Source organism: Humulus lupulus, chromosome 5, assembly GCF_963169125.1.
Source record: "Humulus lupulus chromosome 5, drHumLupu1.1, whole genome shotgun sequence".
Taxonomy (NCBI): domain Eukaryota; kingdom Viridiplantae; phylum Streptophyta; class Magnoliopsida; order Rosales; family Cannabaceae; genus Humulus; species Humulus lupulus.
Window position 1 is genome coordinate 166,986,524 of NC_084797.1, and position 4,330 is coordinate 166,990,853.

The following is a 4,330-nucleotide window of genomic DNA, read 5'->3' on the forward strand; positions in this document are numbered from 1 at the left end:
ACAAAAGTAGGCTCTTCTTGGCAAAACGTTTACAAATGATTATATTTAAAATGTGAGGGTAAAATTGTATTTTACTGTACCTACTTTAATAATAAAATTATGAAAAGTAGTTTTCCGGACCGTACTCAATATTTGGGCCGGACTCAATTTTCAAGTTTACCAAAGTAGTACAAAATTACCACAAAATGCAACATTACACAAAAGCAGTAACAAATTTTAAACTGAACAAAATAATTAGATTATAAGTCTTTTATAATGAGATCCTAAATAGACCCTACCTCACCTATTTAGGGAGTATTTCAGATTATTAGAACTGTCCGATCTTGTGACGGGCTCTCCGAGGATAGCCGATCACACTATGGGTCAGGTTTCAAGATTAGTGTTATTTCTCAAAGGGAAGGTACTACTAGGGGCAGACTTCGATCTCGCAATGTGAACCTAAATCGAGCTTACCTCACCGATTTAGGGGGTATTTCGAACAGTTGGAATGGTCCGATCTTATGACAGGGTCTCCGAGGATAGCCTTAGGGGTCAGGTTTGACGATTAGAGTTATTTCTCAAAGTGAAGGTACTACTGGGGGTCGACTTCGATATTGCAACAAGATCCTAAATCGAGCCTACCTCACCCATTTAGGGGGTATTTCGAACCGCTGAAACAATCCATTCTTGTGACGAGGTCTCCGAGGATAGCCGATCACACTATGAGTCAGATTTCACGATTAGTGTTATTTCTCAAAGCGAAGGTACTACTGGGGGCCGACTTCAATCTCGCAACGAGATCCTAAATCGAGCCTACCTCACCCAACTAGGGGGTATTTCAGACTATTAAAATGGTCCGATCTTGTGACGAGGTCTCCGAGGATAACCGATCACACTATGGGTCAGGTTTCATGATTAATGTTATTTCTCAAAGCGAATGTACTACTGGGGCCAGACTCCGATCTCCCAACGAGATCCTAAATTGAGCCTACTTCACCCATTTAGTGGGTATTTCAGACTACTGGAACGGTCTGATCTTGTGATGGGGTCTCCGAGGATAGCAATCACACTATGGGCCATGTTTCACGATTAATGTTATTTCTCAAAGTGAAGGTACTACTGGGGGCCGACTCCGATCTCACAATGATCCTAAATCGAGCCTAGCTCACCCATTTAGGGGGAATTTCAAACCGTTGGAATGGTCCAATCTTGTGATGGGGTCTTCGAGGATAACCAACCACACTATGGGTCAGGTTTCACGATTAGTGTTATTTCTCAAAGCGAAGGTATTACCGGCGGCCGACTCTGATCTCCCAACCAGATCCTAAATCAAGCCTATTTCACCCATTTAGTGGGTATTTCAGACTGTTGGAACGGTTTGATCTTGTGATGGGGTCTCTGAGGATAGCCGATCACACTATGGGTCAGGTTTCACGATTAATATTATTTCTCAAAGCAAAGGTACTTGATGAGTCAGTTTTTAGCATAGTTTTTAACCTGTGTTTAGGGTAAGTTTGAGTCAATTTGGTGGAATGTTATGCGGTATTACGCTTGTTTTGGTATGTTTGCAGGAAATAGAATAAGGAAACATGGAGTTGTGGAAATGAATGAAAAATCATAACAATTTGGGAAATTTATGCTAAAAGTTGACAAGAAGACAGTTGAGGATTCATATGCAGAGAGACTTGTTCATTTTGGAGCTTTGGAATAAGTTTTGGGGTCAATATGAAGGGCTGCGGCGCTTACATGAAGAGCTGCAGCGCAAGGGAAAAATAGAGAGAGCCATTTTCTGGAATTTTCAAGGGCTGCGACGCATGGGTGAAGGGCTGCGGCGCTTCCTGGAGTCAGAGACCGTGTTTTCGCAAATTCAGAGAGGCGCGCCGCGGTGCTTAAATACTAGGGCCGCGGCGCGTGTATTCTTTCGTGGCTATCAGAAGGGCGAAATCGTCATTTATTTTGAAAAACAGTTTTAGGGTTTCTATTTAAATACATTTTTAAGAGTTAATTAGGGATTATTCATTAATTTTGATGTTCAGAAATTACTAGAGACTTGTGAGAACATTGAAGATCTGAGAGTTTGATTTCTTGATCTCTTCTTTATTCTCTCTATTCTTAAGTTTATGTTTATATTTAATTCGATTGATTCCATTATGTTTGTTTTGAGCTAATCTTGTTATTAGGGTGTTAGTGGATTCTTCTTGAAGCTTTTGATTTCTTAATGCAATTTTTCTGAATTTCTTTCTCCTACTGTGAATTATTTATCTTATGCTTAATGCTTGTGAATGATTGATCACCATTTACATGTTTATATGATTTTAACCTATGCTTTGAAAAGAGAAGGCTAATTATGCTATAGGTAGATAATCACAACTTTATATTAGACGAAAGTTCTTTTATGAATTGTGTAGTGAGGGATTACGTGTTTAAAGCCTGCAATATGTTGATTTACCACAGAGATGTAGGAAATAATTTGTTGTAGAGAATTATAGATCCTAGCAAGACTATAATATATAGTTGTAATCTGCTATCACAATAGAATTAAGAAATATTGGAAATTGATTATTAATCATAAGTGGATGGTTGATGAAACTAAAACCCTAACTTTTACATCCATTGAATTAAATCATATTTTTATCTCTGAATTTCTCTAGTGCTTAATAATTTCCTTCATTTTAGTAATAATTATTTTACTCATAATTTTGAAACTATTATTTAAATCAATTAGAATTAGAAGTTAATTATTGGTAATTAATATCAGTCTTCGTGGGATCGACACTTCACTTATCGTATATTACTTGATTTGACCACGTATACTTGCGTGTTAATTAAAAAGAGATCAAGTTTTTGGCGCCGTTGCCGGAGACTGCTTTTATTAACATCAATAAAGTTAATTTTTGTTCTAATTTGATTTGTTTTCTTATTTTTTTTTTCATTTTTTGTTTAACATTTATTCGGATCAAGGTTTATTGTGTTCCAGGAATTTTTGGTATATGCGAAGCAATAGACAAAAGGAGATTATACCAATAGACCGGGAAATTGAAAGAACATACAGACAGAACCGGAAAATAAAAAGGAGATTGGAATTTACCATGACTGACAATTTGGGAAACGGTGCTAATAATGGTCAAGGGGCTGCAAAAATTCCAAGGGAGCAAGGACCAAGAAGTTTGAGAGATTATGTACTTCCTACTGTTACAAGAGTGCATTCATGCATTAGACCTCCAACAATTGCTGCCAACAATTTTGAGATTAAGCCTGCAATCCTTCAGATGGTTCAGTCGACTGTTCAGTTTGGAGGTATGCCAACGGAGGACCCCAGTTTACACATAGCTAGTTTTCTGGAGTTATGTGCAACATTCAAGATGAATGGGGTGAGAGATGATGCTATAAGACTGAGGTTATTCCCATTTTCACTAAGGGACATGGCGAAGAGTTGGCTGATATCTTTACAGGTGAATTCTATCACTACATGGGAGGAGTCTCAGAAGTTCCTTGCCAAGTTCTTTCCTCCAGCGAAGGCTGCAAAATTGAGGGGAGAAATTAATAATTTTTATCAGTTGGATAGAGAGTCACTGCATGATTCTTGGGAGCGCTTTAAGGAGTTGTTAAGGAAGTGTCCACACCATGGCATAGAAAAGTGGATGCTGGTGCATAATTTTTATAATGGGTTGAATGGAACCACTAGGACAATTATAGATGCCGCAGCGGGAGGTGCTTTTATGAGTAAGAGTGCTAATGAGGCATATGAGTTATTAGAGGAGATGGTGATGAATAATTATCAATGGCCAACTGAAAGGGGACAACCAAAGAAGGTGGATGGAATGATGGAATTGGATGCTATATCCATGCTTATAGCTCAAGTAGCGGCCTTGACAAAGCAACTACAAAAGACTACACTCCCATCTCAAGCTATGCAAGTTCAAAACCTTTGTGAAGTGTATGGTACAACCTATCAACCCCACCAATGCCCTGCTATAGATATGAATAACATGCCCATGGAAGAAGTACAAGCTATAGGAAATACCAAAGACAACCTAATAACCCCAATTCCATGTCTTACACCCCAGCTTGGAAGAATCATCCTAATTTTTCCTGGTCTAATAATCAAAATACTCTACAACCTTATCCTCCACCTCAGCCACAATATTAACCTACCCAAAATAGGCCACCATATCCACAGCAATATGCACACCAAAACCCTCCACCTGGCTATTATCAACCACAAAATAGACCACCTCACCAAATGCCAATGAAACCAGCTGAACCCCAACCTGATGTACTTAACCAATTTATGACTGAAACTAGGGCGTCCATAAGAAGTTTGGAGACTCAAATAGGGAAATTGGCTACT

At 38.6% G+C, this 4,330-nt stretch overlaps 1 non-coding gene across 1 annotated transcript; it reads right to left on the reverse strand.

Moving 5' to 3' along the window:
- Positions 1–3,503: 3,503 nt before the first annotated feature.
- Positions 3,504–3,610, reverse strand: LOC133780714 (small nucleolar RNA R71). The gene has a single exon (XR_009869533.1). It is a non-coding gene; the product is annotated as a small nucleolar RNA R71 (small nucleolar RNA).
- Positions 3,611–4,330: the final 720 nt, after the last annotated feature.